This window comes from Protopterus annectens, chromosome 8.part1 (assembly GCF_019279795.1).
Source record: "Protopterus annectens isolate FY-2018-M chromosome 8.part1, PAN1.0, whole genome shotgun sequence".
NCBI lineage: Eukaryota > Metazoa > Chordata > Ceratodontiformes > Protopteridae > Protopterus > Protopterus annectens.
The window spans coordinates 510,154,193-510,175,276 of NC_056742.1; positions in this window are offsets into that span (position 1 = coordinate 510,154,193).

Genomic DNA, 21,084 nt, shown 5'->3' on the forward strand with positions numbered 1-21,084 from the left:
CTGCACCCCCTAACTATATCTACTCATCCCAACCATCATTATCATCAGATGATAATGATCCTAAAATGTCAGTTGGGGGCAGTTCCACAGTGTTGATGTCAGTCAAAGTTTCTTCTGGAGCACACCAAGGAAAAGCTATCCAGTGTAGTGTAAGTATGGCCTGTACTAAAATGACACATGCAAGTAATACCATTGCAGTTATAAACATATACAATACTGGGGTACAGGCGTGCACACAGATTGTGTAGATTGATGTTTTACCTGGATGCCAGTTGTACCTGTATGACACAAGTGAGACAGTTATTTTATGAACAGTAATGTGCCTGATAGGTAATGATAGGGCCAGACAGTGATACTAAGACTATATACCTGGGGTATAATGTGTCTAACAGGTAAAAATAGAGCCAGACAGTGATACTAGGACTATATACCCAGGGTATCATCATGGGGTATCATCAGTGGACGTCATCTGAGGCCTGGCCATCTCTGCCCTAACATCCAGCACCATGCAGTGAAACTCTGTGGCAGTGGTATCACTAAGTGCCATCTGTGCCTTGACATCCAGCACCACACAGTGAAACTCTGTGGCAGTGGTACTGCTAAGTGATTCCAAGAATTCCTTCATTCTGTAAGGGACAGTTTCATAGATGGTCCACTGACTGTTGCCCTCTGTTCTCATGCCATGGCCTGTGCTCTATGTGTGGCAGCATAGATCACATCAGTTGCTTGGCAGTGAACCATTTCAGAATTTTGATCCTGACTGCCCACAGAATTCACTTTGGTAACAATTTCACACTAGGCATGGTCACAGAAGGTATGGTTGGCAGAGGTGGAAACAACGAGCCATTACCATGGAGATGGGGATCCTGTAGTACCTGCCTCATTTTCCAGTTCTGTAAGCTTTGCTTCTGAGTGGATCTATATTTCTGTGCTGGTTTCTTTGGCATATCTGTCTTGATATGGAAAGTGTACTAGAGGTAACAGCTGTGGCCTCACGTGGGTGTCACAAATCCCAAAAGACATACTAAAATAATAGTCTAACTGCTACAAATTAGTACCGGACACAACAAGACATGTATCTAAAAAAAAAAAAACTGTATCTGAATGCCAGGCATCATTTGTGTCTTAGGCACAATCCTCCTCTTCCTACACCACAAAAATACCAGCACATGACTGTGAGTCAGCAAGCATACAACTTAATACGCACAATGGTCATATGACAGAACCTTGATAGAAATGTCTTAAACTGTAATTGCACATGTTTAAGGTACGTAACAGTACAATGTTGTATGACATGACACACTTCAAACATTGATGCATCCCACAGTAACGTGACTGCATTCAACTACAGTCAGTACACTTTCAGTGTACCTCATCAGAGAGCACTGATTAATGCATGTAGCTACATTGAGAAAAAAAGAACCCCAGTTCTAGGCCTTACAGTAAAATTCTCAGATAAACCTGTTTACTTGTACATACAGGTAGCCCTAGAAAGAACAACATACCTTATTGAAGGAGACAGTGGTATTATGGGCTATTATGTAACAACAGGTACTTGCAGTGGGACACCACTGCACTACAAAAAAGTTTTGTCTTCTTTAGCACAACGATGAGTTGTGGCCACAGTCGCTCTTTTATCATATAGATCACACCCTCTGAGTGCAATAGGTATGCTAGTTAGAACTCATATCATTATTGTTTCTGAACTGCTCACTTTGTGAGATGAGTAAACATTATAAACATTGTATCGAGTTTTACACTATGCCATGCACATGCCTGAGTGCCTGCAGTGAGCTTTGGGCATGCTCAGGAAGCTCAGATGATAGAGATTGGGAAGTTGTTATGCTTGTGCCTTTCAAATGTACCTCATTATAAGTAATGTCCCCAGATTAACTTTTAAAGAGCTGTATTCCTCACATTTTGACATTGAAACAGTCTGTCACACGTTCAAGTCTTAGCATTTTTTAAATGATACTGATGGTTAATTGCACAGAATAACATGAATTAATCAAAATAACATCCTATAACTGTATCTTGGCACATTAACCTTTCTGTGATCTTAAATGTCAAAGCTGTTTGTAAGCTATAAGTGTTTCACATTTTTCTCATCTGTTCAAAATTATGGGAGGTGGTATAGATAGCAAGTTGAGACCAGTGATCATGCTATCTTTAAACATCTGATGATGGAGTTGCTGACAATTATTTATTCTCAGCAGCAAACACTGGAATAGAGAACTGCCATGGTTTATACCTGAAAGTAATATTGGGACCATAATAATAAAGTACCTATATTTTACTTTGACATCCATCATGCAAATAGGTTCATAGGTTCATAGGTTCATAGGTTCATAGGTTCATACTAGGCTATCTGCCCAAGGGCATTTATAAGCCTAGCCCATAGTTATGTGGCTTTCGCCACCCCTTTAGTTTGAATAAAAACTATGCCTATCATTTTGCTGTGCCTCTGTCAAGCAGTGACACTGAAGTAATCCCTGGGGTATATCTGCAATCTCCCATCCATTGGTCAAGATTCCTCTTGAACAAGGCCAGAGAGGTGCTCTGCCTCACATGTACCAGGATTTTGTTCCACAGCATAGGGAGTCTCTGGGTGATGAATCTGTTCCTCCAGCACGTTCTATTTATAACCATGTCAAGGTTTAAGTCTCCCGCCCTTGTGGTTCTGAGGGATCTAGATTTTTTGAGGTGAAGCATATTCATCAAATCTGGGTTTGACATGGCCTTATATGTCAGGCACAGGTCACCTCTGAGCAAGCGGTATGAGACTGAATAGAGCTGGAGTTCTTTCAGTCGGGCAGCATAAGACATATTTTTGAGACCCTTTATCCTTTTGGTGAGGAACTTTTGGGGCCTTTCAAGCTGCAGCAGGTGTCTGGTCAGATACATTCCGAACGGGGCATTGTACTCAATCATAGGTCTAATGAGTGATGAGTACAGGGGGACGATGACCTCCCTTGATCTAGATGTGAATCCCTTCATGATCAGGTGGGCGATATAGAAGGTTTTCCTAACTACTTTAGCGACATGAGTGTCAAACGAAAGGCTACTGTCAACCTGGGTCCCCAGATCCCTGATGACTTTTTCTGCTCAGTGGATTGCCATCTATATGGTAGCTAGGGGTAACCTTGTTTTTCCCGAAGGGTATGACTATGCATTTTTGGCGTTTAACTTCAGGCCATGGCTCTGGCACCAGTTATCCGTTTCTGTGAGGCCCTTCTGGAGGATATCTGTGTCAGATGTGTTTTCGACTATGGCCCAGTTTGCAGTCATCTGCAAACTTTGTCAGCCATAACCCTCCTGTGTTTGCTTGTACTTCAGAAAAGTAGATGCCGAACAAGAGTGGACCCAGGACTGAGCCCTGTGGGACACCACTTGTGACAGGCTTTGAGTCTGACATGGCTCCAGCAACTCTGACCCTGTGGGTTCTGTCACTTAGCCAGTTTGCAACCCATCTTGTGATGTATGGGTTTACATTCAAGCTGATGAGTTTTTCGATGATACCTGAGTGGGGTATTGTGTCAAAGGCCTTTGCCAGGTCGAGGTAGGCTGTATGGACTGCCTTTCCCTCATCAATGGCCTTGGTGACAGTCTCAAAAGTCAACCAAGTTTAAGAGGCAGGATCTGCCTTTGACAAAGCCAAACTGGGTTGGATCCAAAGTCTGCAAGTTCCCTATGTCTTTATTTATGAGTTCAATTATGATCCTCTCCATGGCTTTGCAGATAAGGCTTGTCAAGCTAATGGGGCGGTAATTTCCAGGGTCTGTGGAGGCACCGCCCTTATGAAGTGGGACCACAGTCACCGTCGCCACTCCTTGGAGTGCGTATCCTGAGGTGAGGCTAAGATTAAACAGCTGTCCTAACTGTGGGTTTAATTCCTCGTTGAGTTAAGTGAAGCACACAGCCGGGGACACCATCCGGTCCCATGGATGCTGTTTTTTGCCTTAGTGAGGGCAGTTCTCACCTGGGCGTTGGAGATGTTTGGGGGCCTACAATCCTCTGGAATAGATATCTCTCCTTTTGGGGGGGGGAGAAGTTTGCACTGAACCTGTCAGCCAGTATGTTGGCAATGTGTGTAGGTTCAGTAATTTTTACATCATTTTGAACTAATTCTGAGCATATCTGGGAGTTTCCTCCTAGGTTTCTAACATAGCTAAAGAAGGCCTTATGATTCTCTTTAGAGTCCTTAGCGATTTTTCTCTCAAAATTTGCCTTGGATGATTTTATGAGAGCTCTTAGTTTTTTACTTATAATGATCAAAGGTGTCTTACCTTTCAAGGATTTTGCTCTATCTTGTAGTAAATGTGTTGCCCATTGGTGCCCGGTGTTGAGTCAAGGCTAAAATATATGAGAAATCATTGGGGCACCAATTCCCTGCCATTTTTCCTGAGATATTTGAGTGTGAGACAAGTATGGCTGGTAAAGAGGAAGGTATTGCTCATTTTAGAGCACAGGGGTGGTATGAGGAGGAGACCAAGATTTTTCTGGACATCATTCATAAGCAGTACAAGCAGAGACTCAGTCTATCCTATACCTCCATTTCTGAACTATGCTGGGGTTAAAAACAAAAACACTACATACATGCCAAGACTGATCATATAATTAATTAATTATTTATTTTATTTTATTTGCAGTTTGTTTCCCAGGATAGTCCATTGGACCACAAGGAGCCCGTTTTCAATGGAGTCCTGGGGAGAAAACCTCCAAAAAAATATGAATACATAGTACAGAAAAATACAAGTCCATAGTACACATTTCAAATAAATGTTTCACATTATAGCAGTAAATATGATAATAAACAAATCAAAATTGTTTCATTTGCAAATTACATCAGATTGATTCCAATAAAAGCAGAAATAATAATAAAAAGAAACATGCATTTTTTTAGATAATAACGTAAGGTAACTATTTTAGTAGATATATGTTGCAGGACATTTTGCAGAGGTCAATGTCAGTAGGCAGTAGTAATCACAGAGAAATGGCACTTCACTTCCTTTGGCAAAAACTAAGGGAAATACTTATCAAGAACTAAACAGTCGTGAAAATCAGCTGAGCCTTGCTGTCTATTACCATTGTCCAGCTACGGCCATTATTCAAACTACTCTGATGGCTCAGTGTACACATGTAATTATTCTTATTAGATCAATGCACTGGTTTAGGGTTTCAAATCCCCAGGAGTAATATATTGTTTTATAACTTCTCTATTTGTATTTCATAGGTATATGTAGTTTATGACCCCTTCCACTATGACTGCTGCAGTGTCTCCCCTTGTTAACACACAACCATGAAAGATTCAAGTGTGGAAATTTTAGGTTCTTTTTTTTTTTTTTACCATCTGTCTGTACATGTATTACATTTCGGTCTATATTATGTCGTCAAAGTTTCAAAAGAGTGAATGCTCTTACCTCGACTGCAAAATAGCGAAACCACAAAATGCCGAATACCCGGAACAGCGATTTTTCTCCCAGGGAAAAAAAATTGCTGGGCCATTGTCGGGACTTTGCCATTTCCTTCACTGTGGTGTAATCTTAAGTGTGGGGGGGGGGGGGTATTTTGCCTGTGGATTTTTTTATTTTTTTTGGAGCAGCGATTTTTTCCCCTGGGAAAAAAAAAATCACTGTTCCAGAAGTTCAGCATTCTGTGTTTTGGGTATTTTGCAGTCGATTTAAGAGCATTTGTTCTTTTGAAACTACGACTATGTAATATAGACCCTTACATTTCCCAGATATATGTGTTCTATGACTCCTTCTGTTCTGACTACTGAATCAGCTCCCCCTTCCAGTAAACTCTGGATAGACTGGGCTGTGGACTGACTGCTAGACTGACTCCGCTCAGGGGAGCAAATATTATTTTTTAATGATATTCACATTATAGTATACATCCAATGCTGACACTCTACTGTTGTTAGGACTAGTGCAGGTTGGTACCCCATGTTACTTTTTCATTATCCCACCTCCCCTGTGTACACTTTACATTCTTCAAATCTGACATGCTGACATACTGCCTACATTGCTCTGCTTTTCCATCAATTGTTTTGTTTTTCAACTTTTATATATTTTGTTACATATACATATGTGTGCGTGTATATATATATATATATATATATATATATATATATATATATATATATATATATATATATATATATATATATACACACACACACACACACACACACACACACACACACACACATATCTATGTATTTATCTATATATATTTAGATTAGATATAAATATATATATATAAGTATATACATATATATCTATATATATATATATATATATATATATATATATATATATATATATATACACATATAATATATATATACATACACATACATGTATATATTTATTCATTTATGCTTGTTTATATATATATATATATATATATATATATATATATATATATATATATGTATACATAAATGTGTGTGTGTGTAAGTCATCTATATCTGATGCAATTCATTTCTTCAAAGATCACGGGGTCTGTTTTCACTTTGTTCTTCCTTACAGTACACGTATTTGATCAAGATATGCAAAAGAAAGTAAAATTCAATCATTTTTGTGCATGTCTATTTGAGTTTATACATGTGTGAATGCATGGGCTTGTGTGTGTGTGTTTGTGTGTATGTGTGTGTGTGTATGTGTCTAGATAAATAGATACACACATAATAGATAGATATAGATATAGATACAGTAAATAGAAGCAGCAAACACCATACTCATTATCAAACAAGTGTTTTATTGTAACAAACTTTAAGGGAGACAGACGTGACAAAATGTGAACTGTAAATATAGTGACAGGTGGAAACTCAAACTGCTTTTGTACAGTTTAATAACTTCTGTTATGATTTAACACTATAAGATTTCATAGATGTTCCTGTGTGTTAGAAAAGGTGCTGAACAGAAAAATGAGAGAGAGGCTTGCAATAATTTCTCAGGTAACAGTTGTCTGTTGAGTTCTTGGGAGAGTGCATGACGTTTTTCGCTTTTCTCTCACCAGGTGTCACAATGGTGAATAGTCACAGTTCTTTTCTTGAACGCAAAACAGGTATCATAAACTCCTTTCCTCCAGCTGTTGCTATGCAAGTGACAAGAGTACTGAGCCTAAATAAAGAAACGTGATACAAAGTTAAATTTACCAGATATCTTGCTAAGAAGCAGCAATGATTCGTTCAGTTTTGTGCCTTTCAGATGGGTAACCAGCTGTTGGAGCATGCAAATGAAACATTTCAGTAGGTGGCACTCATGATATATGAAATAAAAAGTTACTGCTACATAAAGCAAAATCATTGCAGTACCACGATGGATTTGGTAAATAAAAATCTGTGATAAACTGAAGTCTTTGATTCACTACCACAGATTATGGTAAATGACAGACTGACAAATACAATTCTCTTGCAAACAGTAGTCTCTGGGTAAAAATTCTCTCAGGGGCACTACTTTAATTAGTCACACAAACCAACATCGCTGTCTCGTCAGTCCTTCATGGAAGGTATAGTTCAAGATTCCAACCACCAGGACTTCCACAGGTGTACAACTCCAGACAAAACTGACCACTCCAGCATTGGTGCATGTTACTTCACAAAGAAACCCTCCAGATTACTGTGGAGTCAAACACCAATTTCTACCATGTTGTCTTTGAAACGGCCTTACGTAAGGCCTTCCTCCAATTGTCTATGATTACCTGGCAGCTCTGGTAATCTGTTAAGGGGACCAACCTCAAAACCTTGCTCCAACATTTCCCACTAATAAAAACTGTGCTTGTAAGGTGCCTTGCTCCAGCAATAAAAGTTGGCCTTTAGAGCAGTTAAAAGATTATTATAAGATGTATTTTTTTAATCAAATCCCTACAAGTAAAAAATGGATCATTGTTGTGAAAAAGGCACTGATTCTAAAAGTGAAACCTTCTAGCAGGAAAAGGGGGTTCATTACTCAGTAAAGTAAGAAGAAGTTTTTTCTTTTGAAAGGTTAAACATTGTGACAGGAGAAAAGGGGTTTCAGTGATACATGAGGCAATAAAGAAGTACTCAGTCTGAAAGTAAAACCTTTGTAGTGAAAATGGGGTTCTGTACTGTATAGTACGAGAAAGGAATGTGCTCATACTTGGTAACCTGAGAGGTAAAAGAAGTAATAAGAAAACATTACTTGGGCTGCTATCATGAAAGCAAAACATTTCTAAAGTACAGCAGTATGAGTTAACCAAAGGAAGTAGTGTTGGCCAGCTAAATCTGGTACAGCTCCTCTCCAGTTAGCAGGGCTTTGTACCAGAGTGTTTCTGTTGGGCAGCAATATGTGGATTTTTGCTGTCCAGTGCTACAACTAGGTAAAGTGACATTTTTGACAGAAATAATAACTTAGACTCTAATAAAACTGGAATAGATGATGGTGAAGGGCAGAACCTGGGTTTGAAATTAGAGAGTGTTAAGAAGAAGCAATCGTTTGTAGAAAATGACAATAACACTTGTTGCAGGAAACATAATGGCACAACAAAAGTATTACAAAGAGCTAGAGCAGACAAATGAGGCACTCAACTCTGTACAGTTGTGGTAAATGAAGTTAAATACTTAAATAGGAGAGAAGAAGCCTCAAGGTAGTCTTCACGCAGAAACAGCTCATAACTTTGGTGGAACATATAATTTCGATGTATGAAAAAAAAAAGTGACAGAGAGTTTTTCAAAGGTATTGCCTAACCTTGGCCAGCAAAAGATATCGCAAAGCTGAACAGATGAAGAGAGAGATGATTTATGCAAAAGGCTCTCTGAACTTTCTGTGCAACTGGTGACAGTGAATTTCCAAAGTAACTTGAAAGTGACAAGCAAAGAGGCATCACAAATCAAAAGGAAAACTAACAAAATGACATGACGTCAGATCTTAAAAAGAAAACCTAAGGAAAAACTGTGAAAAGAGCTACAAAATATTAATAGTTCAATGTTTGACCAAAAATGAAATATCAGAACATGCAAGGTGAGAGTGAGTCATGAAATATACAAATTCAAAAGGCAAAAATTGTATAGAAACTTACAAAAAATAGAAAAAAAAAGAAATCTAAAAACATCAAAGTAAACAGCTGATACTGATCAGTGGGGCGTTCAATAAGACTAGATGTAAAGAAATAATACATTTCAAAACTGGAACAAAAATGCAAGAAGAATAAAAGCTTTGTAAATATGATACAGAAAAAGAGAAAATGTTAATTGGAAAAATTGATGACCTGTATGCTGCTAAGCTGATACCAGGAAAGAAAAATCTCTGGATGACAGCACAACTCATGGAGCAAAGAAAGCATTGAAACAGCATGAGATCATGAAAGACACAAAGAAACTTACAATTCCTAAACAGAAACATCTGGAAACTGGGATGATGACACCTTATGTCATCATCTTACCCTGGGAGAGTATATGGTAGGGACTCATGATTATTTTACATAGGATGACATTAATTTAAATCATATATGAAATAAAGGCATCTGGTCAAACACTGTAGGTTAAACAAATATTTTAGACGTTGAACTGATTGTTTTTATGAGCCCTCCACCAATCTGATTAACTTAAAATTGTGGCTATGTAATGCCAAAGTACAAGTAATAAATGTAGAGGCCTTTCTTTATCAAAATAACACAAAAATAACTTGTTATTACAGAAACTCAGTTTTTTGAAAGACTAACACTCTACTATATCAAGGTCTATGATGGATATTATAACTACAGGAAGAACAGACATGGAGAGGGGTGGTGATCTTTTTCCATCAACAATTCAGTACTGCCTGTCTCATAACAGCCTGCTGAAATTATTTCAGTTCAGGTAATGGGTTTAGGTCCTAAGGTGGAAGTGGAGGTTTTTAAAGAAATCCTTCTCAGGATGTTGGGATGGTAAATGGTTTTATGATGGACTGCTCTAAAGCTGTCTCTTCAGAAGGTGGGTATCTATATCTATGACTTGAATGCACCTGACTTTGACTGGGGCACATTGTCTTCCTCTGCTTCTGGAGACAGGCTCTTTGTGACTTCATTTTGTAACCTGGCTATGACCCAGTATAGTAAATTCGGGTCTATATTATGTGATCGAAGAGTCTACTCTTCAAACCATAATCATCGACAAATACACAATGAACGCTGTTTTCCTCAGGGAAAAAAATTCAGTTGGCTGTTATTGGGAATTGCCCTTTTCTTCAATGTAGAGCGATCTCGGAGTTGGTATATTTAGTTAGGGGGTGGGGGGCACCACCCCCCACTTGATTTGTGTTTAAAAGTTTTTTGTTTTTTTTTCACAGCCATGTGAATTTTTTTCCCCCGAGGAAAAAATTTGTGGACATGGCCAGTCACAGTTTACAGCGTTCGTTGTGTATTTGTCGATGATTATGTGTTCGAAGAGTAGACTCTTTGATCACAAAATACAGACCCAGAAAATTCCCCACTAATATGTTGGATGAGGTATTTTTTGCTTCTGAGGTTCAATTATGTGATTTTACTTTGACTTTGCCATTTGAGGGGGAGCTCAGAATATTTTGGTGTGTTATTTAATCCGACCACAAAATGGGACAGTTAAATAATTTAGGGCAGAATGTACAGGTAAATCCACTTCATGCAAACTTATACCAAAAATTATTCCAGGAGGGGTTTGTGCTTCATATTTGGAAGAAGGCATTCATTGCTCCAATATCTAAAGGAGGGGATCCAAAAAAACACAAAAAACTATAGACCAGTCCATTTGATTAGCATTGTTGCTAAATGCTTCGAAAGAGCCCTAGTAAAGTATTTGCAAGTGGTGAATTGCAGCCATGATGTTGCCATCTTTCAGCACAGTTGCACTCCTGGTAGATACTGTGTAACTAACTTAAGTCTCTTTTACTCTACAGCTGTAGAGGTGTATTATAATAAAATCCCCACTGATTGTGGTTATCTGGACATGGCTAAGGCTTTTGATTCGATTCTACATAGGCTATTATGGCATTACTTGGGGCTGCATTTATAGGTTCATAGGTTCATAGGTTCATACTAGGCTATCTGCCCTAGGGCATTTATAAGCCTAGCCAGAGTGTGTTTGGCTTTCGCCACCCATTTTAAATTCATTTTGCTATGCCCTTTTTCAAGGTTAGTATACTGTGCCTCTGAAAATGGATTTTAAATTGCCTACATAACAGAGTCACTAGTAGCAATCAAGGGAGTCAAATCTAATTATTTTGCAATTACTAATGAAGTACCTCAGGAGTCCATTTTGAGGCCATTTCTTTTTTTTTTTTTCGTTTTGGATATTTATACCTGTGGTGATGTGAGGTATTGCCAGTTATGCCAGGAGAAGTAGGGCAATGGATTTGTAAAAAAATGCCAGCACAGCTAGCTGGAATATAGTAAAGAATTATATGTTTGAATATCAAACTGATTTATACAGATAAATCCAAAGCAACGTAAAATACTCACAGGAAGAGCAGCGTTCCAAAAATAAAGTCAAGTAAAACAAAATCAAACGTGGAACGCTGTGGCTTGAAAATAAACTCAAAAGTTCACCAATTCACCAAACAATGATCACTCGAACGTAAAAATATATGAACAGATGCTCCAGCTCAATCGTGAACAGAACGTCCTTTAATCAGTAAGCGCTTTCACCCCAGCAGGGCTTCATCAGACTGTACAAAGAACAAATAGATAGCACAGTCTTATATACCCAAACACAATTGATTAATTAAAATATTAATTAAACATAATTAATAGTGGTTCAACAATTGATATAATACAACACAATATGTGTGTGGTACATGCATAAGGTATATTCAATAGCAGATATCATGACATTATTTCTGTATATATATCCTTTTTAAAATCCTAAAATAAATAAATATTTATTCATCATATATTGCTGTCTAAGTCAATATATCGACCTGTAATTAATAAACTGGTCACTAGATGGTGCCAAACAAAGCAGCAACACACTAAAACCACATCCAACATGCTTCTAAAAATTTACTCATGTATAAATATTCTATTAAGTTCATTACAGAGGGGGAAAACTGTGCATACTGTATATCAAAAATATATAAAAATAGATAAAACATTCATAGCATCATAAAAACTCCTGGCATCATAGAGACAAAACCACATCCAACATGCTTCTAAAAATTTACTCATGTATAAATATTCTATTAAGTTCATTACAGAGGGGGAAAACTGTGCATACTGTATATCAAAAATATATAAATAAAACATTCATAGCATCATAAAAACTCCTGGCATCATAGAAACAAAAGCTATAGTAGTTCATTGAACTATTTCAAAGCCCTAAGTCTCCTTTTCTTCAAAAAAGGGTGAAGGCTAACCTTATCATTCAGTCCAGGTGGAGAGTCAGCTTTCCACCTTATAATCCACCTAGTCTCATTCTCCAAAGTCAAGGTTTCTATGTCGCCTCCTCTAGGATTACAATCAATAGTCTGAATGACTAAAAAGCTAAAAGTATGTGATGGACCTCTAGCCTTACAATGTCTAGACAGGGCATTCCTATCATCTCCTATCCTAATGCTATATATATGCTCCCTCACCCTTTCTCTCAGTTGTCTGTTGGTTTTCCCAACGTAAAACGCGGTACAAGAGCCGCAAAGGGCTAAGTAAATAACATGTTCAGATCTACAGGTGGTTCCAGTATAAAAACTAAAAACCCTGTTCATCAGAGGTGGTTGAAAGGTGGTGTTGGTATTGATATAGGCACACTGTTTACAATTATTGCAAGGAACAGTGTTGGACGAATGTCTCATGTGTTTTAGCTCAGGACATCTATGGCATAAAATCCTTTGAAGGTTCAAGCTATTCTTATAATAATACTTGGGTCTGGTCCCAACCAATCTACTGATAGATTCATCCACACCTAATATGTGCCAATGCTTTTCTATTATAGCTTTAATATCAAACACATCGTTAGTATAAAATAAAGGTATATTAACATTAGAACATTTTGGTTGTTCTATCTCCCTAGTTCCACCATCCATAAAATCCTCCATTGGACCAGAAAAATATGGTTTAGCTCTGCCATTTCTCATGGTGGATACCTCCACAGCAGTATCATTAATATGTTCAATCTGGTATTCCCTTTCCACTAATCTATCCGTCAGTCCCAGCAACTCATCTCTATACCCATGCTCTGTAGGATTCAATCTAGAGGCCCTCATAATTTGGCCTCTAACTACATTATCAAATATATGCTTGGGGTGCATGCTAATAGGGAAAGTTTAGAAGCATGAAATTCAAAACTTCGAATATCGGAGGTTTGGAATTTCATGCTTCTAAAGTTCCGCTATGGTTATGTATTCAGGTAAGTGTGTGTGTTAAGGGGTTTGGGTAGGGGCTGTGGTGTGTATCAGTGTGTTTTGTTGATATGATGTGTGTGTGTGAAGAGAAAGTAGCTTGTGTGGTGGTGTTTGGTGTGTGTTTGTATGTAGTGCGACCTCAGAGTGAGAATATTTAAGTAGGGGGTGGGGGGCTTGCCCCCCACATAGGGGCGCAGTGGGGCTTGCTCCCCTGCTTTCATGTAGTAGAGTGATTGTGTGTGTTTGTGTGGTGGATGATGTGTATGTGTGTGTGTGTGTGTGTGTGTGTGTGTGTGTGTGTGTGTGTGTGTGTGTGTGTGTGTGTGTGTGTATGTGTATGTGTGTGTGTGTGTGTAGTAAAACTGTGAAATTCAAAACTTCCGGTATTTGAGGTTTTGAATTTCACGGTTTTTAGTTTTCGTCGTTTTGTGGATTCCCCTTCTTGGGCTCAAGATACTGAAATTCGAGATGTCAGTATTTTGAGCTTCTGAAATGAATCCATAAATATAGCAGAAGTTGTAATTCTTTTTTGACTTCCATAAACTGCACTAGATCTAAGCAATGCTCTTGTGTGTATATTATTGGCATGTAGATGCTAAATCCTGGCAGTTTCTAGAACTGGGAGGTTGCATGGGAACCAGAAGTCATTCTGTACAGAAATAATGTTTTAATATTAGATGAGACAGAAGTCTCAGGGCAATCTGTTTCTTGGAACCTGACATAGAAGGATCCCTCGCCTACTTCATCTTTAAGTAGGAACAGTAATTCTCTAGATCAGTCAGGAAAATATAGTGAGAATAGTTAAGTATTGATTTTATATAACTGTGTGAATCTTTCCAGCTATGTTATTTTTAATATTTCCTGTGACTGAAAATCTGGTGTTTAGTGTAAATAGATATTTCATATTTTCATATCCTTTTATTATTTATTATTAAATATATTTAAATTTTTTATTATGGCTGGTCCTTTAAAGAATATTTTAACATTTGAGAGTACTTAACATCTATTGGTGACACTGTGGACATTCCTGAAGCCTGGCTGTTTGGTCAGCATTACCATTTTTAGGTTTATAGGTTCATAGGTTCATACAAGGCTACCTGCCCTAGGGCATTTATAAGCCTAGCCAGAGTGTGTTTGTCTTTCACCACCCATTTTAAATTAATTTTGCTATGCCCTTTTTCGAAGTTAGTATACTGTACCTCTGTCTAACAGTGACACAGAAGTGATACCTAGGGTAAACGTACGATCTCCCATCCACTCATCAAGATTCCTCTTGAAGAGAGTCAATGAGGGACTCTGCCTAACCTGGACTGGGATTTTATTCCAGAGTGAAGGGAGCCTCTGGGTTATGAATCTGTCCCTCCAGCATGTCCTATTTATTTCAGTGCTGAGGTTCAAGTCTCTCGAGTGCGTAGCTCAATGGGATTTGGATTTTCTGAGGTGCAGCATGTCCATTAATTCCGGGTTGGACATGGTTTTATACGTCAGTCACAGATCGCCTCTGAGCAGGTGGTATGCCACTGAGTAGAGCTGGAGTTTCTTTAACTGGGCAGCATATGGCATCTGTTTGAGCCCTTTGATCCTCTTGGTGAGGTACTTTTGGGGTCTTTCCAGTTGCTGCAGGTGTCTGGTAAGGAACATCCCAAAAGGAGCATTGTACTCAATTATGGGCCTGATGAGGGATGAGTAAAGAGGCACGATGACCTCCCCTGATCTCGATGTGAATCCCTTCATGATTAGGTGGGCTATATAAAGTGTTTTTCTAACCACTTTGGCCACGTGGTTGTCAAATGAGAGATTGCTATCAACTTGGGTCCCCAGGTCCCTAATTACTTCTTCTGTACTTAATGGATTACCACCTATGTGGTAATTTGTGGACACTTTGTTTTGCCAAAGGGATGACTATACACTTTTTGGCGTTTAGCTTGAGGCCATGGCTCTGGCACCAGTTGTCTGTTTCTATGAGGCCCTTTTGGAGGATGCTTGTGTCGGCTGAAGAGTCAATTATGGCACCCAGTTTGCAGTCATCTGCGAACTTGGTCAGCCACAGTCCTTCCATGTTGGCCTGTACCTCCGAGAAATATATTCCAAACAAGAGAGGTCCCAGGACTGAGCCTTGTGGGACGCCACTTGTAACTGGTTTTGAGCCTGACATGGCTCCAGCAATTCTAACCATGTGGGTTCTGTCCTTGAGCCAGTTTGCAACCCATCTAGTGACATAGGGGTTTATATTTAAGCTGGTGAGCTTATCTATAATGCCCGAGTGGGGTAGTGTATCGAAGGCTTTTGCGAGGTCCAGGTAGTCTGTGTGGACCAGCTTCCCCTCGTCAATGGCCTTGGTGACTGTTTCAAAGAAATCAACCAGGTTTAAGAGGCAGGATCTGCCCTTAGCACAGCCGAACCGGGTAGGATCCAGTGTCTGTAGGTCCCCAATATCTTTATTTATGAGGTCCATGATGATCCTTTCCATAGCTTTGCAGACCAAGCTAGTCAGGCTTATGGGGCAATAGTTTCTAGGATCCATTGAGGCACCACCTTTGTGGAGAGGGACCACTGTTGCTGTACGCCACTCTTTGGGTACATATCCTGTAGTAAGGCTGTGATTGAACAGTAGTTTTATGCTTGGGTTTAGCTCTTCTTGGAGTCCATGTAGGACACAGCCCGGGACACCGTCTGGTCCCATTGATGCTGTGTTTTTTTGCTTTGGGGAGGGCAGTTCTTACCTGAGCATCTGAGATGTCAGGGGGGTAGCACTCTGCTGGGATAGATATTTGCTCTTTTGGTGGGGGGGGGGCGGGGGAGAAGTTTGCGCTGAACCTGTCAGCTAGGATGTTGGCAATGTCTGTGGGTTCGGTATATTTTTTGTCATTTTGGACTAATTCTGAGCATATCTGGGAATTCCCACCCAGGTTCCTAACATAACTAAAGAAAGCCTTGTGATTATCCTTAGTGTCCTGTGCAATCTTTCTCTTGAAGCTGGCTTAGACGATTTTATGAGTGTCCATAGTTTTTGCTAATACTGATCAGAGATGCCTTCCCTTTTTGGGATTTTGCTCTATCATGTAGTAGCTTCCTCCTTCTATTGCATAGTTTGCTTATGGCTGGGGTCCACCAGACTGGACGTCTGCCTTTGGAGGATTGGGTCTTGGTTTTATTTGGGATTGCATGATCCATGCATTCCTGAAGGTGTTCATAGAATGCGTTTATAAAGGATTCTGCGGTCTGGGCCATATTTTCCACAGGCCCGGGGGCTTTGAAGGATTCCACCTCGGTTTTGAGGAGTGTGAAATTTGCTTTAGAGAGGTTTTTCACTGTGGTTTTCAGGGCAGGGGGTAGAGTCGGGATGTGAATATCCAGTGAGATTAGTTTATGGTCTGATCTTACCACTGAGGCATACACTTCTGGTCTGGAGCATAGAGTCCCCATGTTGGTGATGATCAGGTCCAGTATGTTTTCCCCTCTTGTGGGAGTGGTAACAAGTTGTTCCATAGCATTTGAGTTTATAAATTCTAGGAACCTTTGGGCTAGGATGTTGGAGCTAGAGTAATACTCCCAGTCTATGTTTGGGTAATTGAAGTCGCCCAATATAATGGTGTTTGGAGAGACCTTCATATTTTCCAGTGTTCTCAGGAAGGCCGAGTGGGGTTCCTGGGTTTGGGAGGGTGGTCTGTAGCAGGCTATAAACTGGAAGGCAGTTTTACCCACTGTTAGTTGCACATGGATAGTCTCTGATGCTTCGTGCTGTGCCACCAACCTAGAGGTGTGGGTATCTTTGACGAATATTGATACTCCCCCTCCTTTTGTGGTTCGGTCCAAGGTTTGGGGCCAAAAAACATGGTATGAGGTATAACCTGGTAGTGCTGGGGTGCTCTCAGGAGCCTTGAACCAGGTTTCTGGTACTGCACAGATATCGATCTTCTCCATGCTAAGGAGAGTTTCGAGTGCGTGCATCTTGAGGTTTAGACTTCTGGCGTTGAGTAGCATTACTCTTAGTTTCTTATCCCTTGTGATACCTATAGAGGTGGGTTTGTCTTTTGAGCCTTGCCTAAAAAAGGCACTATTTGTTAATATTAATTTCACTCAGTATAACTGGGTACCCTTGCAAGAGCCTTAGGTAGTTGGTGGTGTAGTGTCTGGTGGCAGTGATAACAACTTTATAGTCTAGGCAGAAGGGGCACAGCAGGTAAATCTGTGCCAACCTTTCCCAGGTGTGTGTGTGTGTGTGTGTGTGTGTGTGTGTGTGTGTGTGTGTGTGTGTGTGTGTGTGTGTGTGTGTGTGTGTCAGCTACTTGGAGCAGGGATATGAAGCACTGGTTTCACAGAAAGAGTGGTGGAGAACTTGACTTGGACACTCGTCTGAGGTCAACTCTATAGCTGTGCTAGTGGGGAGCCTTATTGGGGACCTGGAGGGAGACAGATATAGAAATCCAAACCCTGGGGTAATTGTGTTCCCTGTGTAGTCTTAAGGGAATTTGTGCTTGATGCACAGAGGTCTGCATCTGGAAATACTGATTATATCCATTTGTATTCCAAGTGAACATCCCTCTCCAGTGTCAATGGTGAGGATTCAGGCTCCTTGATTACTGTCCCAGAGTGGGGATGTCACAATTCCCACCATGTCTATTAGTCCTATCTGCTGGGTGGTGCTATATTGGCTTTTTTTTTACCAGGATAGAAGAACAAGAATAATTGTAATGTATATTTGGCCATTTATGGATATGTGCCAAGAAAAACAAAAAATGTAGTAGCAGAATGTGTACGATTATGCGTGTGAGAACTAATAATAATTATTAGCCACGTGCTGTGAATGGAGATAGCATATCAAAATATGCACTTGCTTTAAAGATCTTTGTGAAATGGTAACTAATCATTAGCTAAATTACAGTGTATTCAGCATGTTATGATAGTAATGAGAATATGTTTTCGTACACTTGAACTGATTATGTGAACAATTTGCTCAAGAAATGCTGGAGTCCAGCTACCATTGTTTATATTTTCAGTTAAATCAATTACTTAATTTGGATTTTTTTTTTGTAATTATGGAGCTATGGATATTAAACACAAGAGAGGTTTAAAAATCATTTTATTAAAAGGATTGGGGGTACAAAGAGTATAGTTACAAATCTAGATATAAAAAGTTTAACTTTACACAAAATTGTTTATAGATTGATTATTCAGGATTGGACAGCTTTGGGCTTTTCAAATCTTTAACAATGTTGCCACTCAGGCTATTCTGGGTAAATGGGTTAAGTAACATTCTTTGCCTACAAGAAATACAAATTGCTTTCTGGTTATTAATAAGATGCCAGTAAGGTAGAAAGAAATTTCTTCCATTGCAGAATTTGAAAGTGTTGGAATAACCTCCCTTGGTTGTGAGATAGGCCAACCCTTTGAATTCCTTTGAGTAAGACTGAATATGTGGTATTAAGACTGTGACTTCAGAACAAATACATTTTGAAAAAGGGCTACTAATGACCTTTTATGAGCTCCACTCTCATATACTGAAATGTTGAAAATTAGGTCTAATGCAGCAGAACTGAAAATACAGATTGATATGATTAATTAGGAATGCAGCAAATTGTAAGAGGAAAATCAAAATGTCTTCCAGAACATAACATCTTAAATAAAATATGCACGATAACTATGTGCCTCTAGACTAATGTGATAACATCAAGGGTATTCTAAGTAAGGCTCTGGGTGCAGCCTATAAGGAATTAGTAGAAAAGCAGAAATAGTATGCTGGGACTAATGAAGAATTATAAAATTCATTACACAGTAAAATGAATCAGCTTGAATTGACAGCTTCAGAAACTGAACTCAAGCATAAGAGATTACAAAAGTAAACTGTAAAACATCACAGAAAACGTAAAGCCCATAGAAAGGACTGTACTAAGACAAAGTTTGTTCTAGTCTCAAAAGCAAAACAGAGCACATTAAAGCTAACAACTCAACGGATGTGGCACATTAAACAACTCAACGGATGTGGCACATTAAACAACTCAACAGATGTGGCACATTAAACAACTCAATGGATGTGCCACATTAAACAACTCAACGGATGTGCCTAGGAGGAGTATTGATATCACAGAGAACTGTGCACATCATTCGATAATTGCTGCGCTAGGCCTGCTCCCAGTCTGAGCATATTGCCAAATATTCTTACAATAGGAAGACTACAACTATGCCAAGGAATGTGTGGGCCAGATGAGGGTCAGATGAGGTGGTATTTACCTGACCAATGATGCTCATTTCTGCAGGGCTGAGCTGGGGGATTCATGTGGTATAGAGGATTCTAGCAACTGTTGTGGGGCATGTAGGCCTGCAGCATTAGAGGTCTATGAGTGGGGAGTACCACACACTTCCTCATGCCACACATTCGCTTGTGCCACACACTTGTTTGGAGTGCAGGAGGCCACATCCCATCTTCCTGTAAAAGGGAGGAAGTGAGAGAGAAAGGCAATGAGATGTTGTCCTCCTTTACAGAGGGACTGAGTACTGTGGAGAGAACTACAGATGGGGAGGTTACAGAGAGTGATGTTTAATTTTGGAGACAATGGCCCCTCTGGTAGTGAGAGAAAAGAGTATTAAGGAGACACAGAATAGTCCCTGTAAGGATGACGCTAAGCATCAGAGGATTTCCCTTTGAATTTACAACCATAAAAATTAGGAAACTGCAAGCCATTATGTTCTTTTGAGAGACTTTTTTTTTAGTTACTATGACTAATACAGAAAGTAAAATCACTTCTGCTTTCAATTTTAAATTGGGTAATTCACTGTAAATGAAGTGTTCTTGAATGTAAAGCAGTATCTTCAGAGGTTGCTAAATTTAACACTTTATCGTTATTAAAACTTACTTTTAAAAATAATAATCTATACAGTTTTTTAATTCTAAGTAATGTTTGCCTCCTTGAACCTTTTAAAATATATGATGATGTTTCAACCGTTTGATGGGAATCCTAATATAACTATTGGTAATCAACTGATAGACTTAAAGAAATATCCATTTATTAAGGAATTAGAATTGTACTATTCATTATTAACTTGTTCTATATGTATAGTGGTTATAGTGTATTTATACATAGATAAATGTATGATTTTTAATATTATCAAATACATTAATAGTATTGGTTTATATTTTATATACATATATTTATTTATATTCTTTTGTTTTTATTTTGTTTTTATTTTTATGATTATGTATTCCCCAAAAAATTTTTGTCGCCAAAACTGCTTTAAATGAGCTGTTGTAATCTCTCTTAATTGGTTCTGAAGAAGTCTACCTGCAGTAGATGAAAGCGCTAAACCTATGTACTGCTTGTGTGTAATTTTTTGGAATTAAAGCTGTTTTTATCTTCGGCTGAGTCGTGAGGTGCTTGGTGTAACTAGGGAGACATTGGTGATACGAGCACTTTTTGTACCTTCCTGTTTGGTTTTGTTCGAGCCTTTGGGGTCCGGTCGGTTGATTGTGGAGGTTGTTTAATTTTTTGAATTTTTCCTGAGTTGACTACATGGCCGAATCGGGCTCCTTGTGTGCTTCATTGAGCAGAACGGAGTTTCAGGAGTTGCGTGCAGAGGTTATGTCGCTACAGGAAGACGTCAGCAAGCTGCTGCAGCTAGTTTCCTCACTAACCAGACCAGCGGTCGAGGGTGTGGATGTGCTGCCGGTCTCGTTGGGTCCGGACATCCACCCGAGTACTGTTACACCAGCTATTTCGTTAATTCTGACTCCACCGGCTGTGGAGGGAGGTGATAGCTTCAACAGTTTACCAAA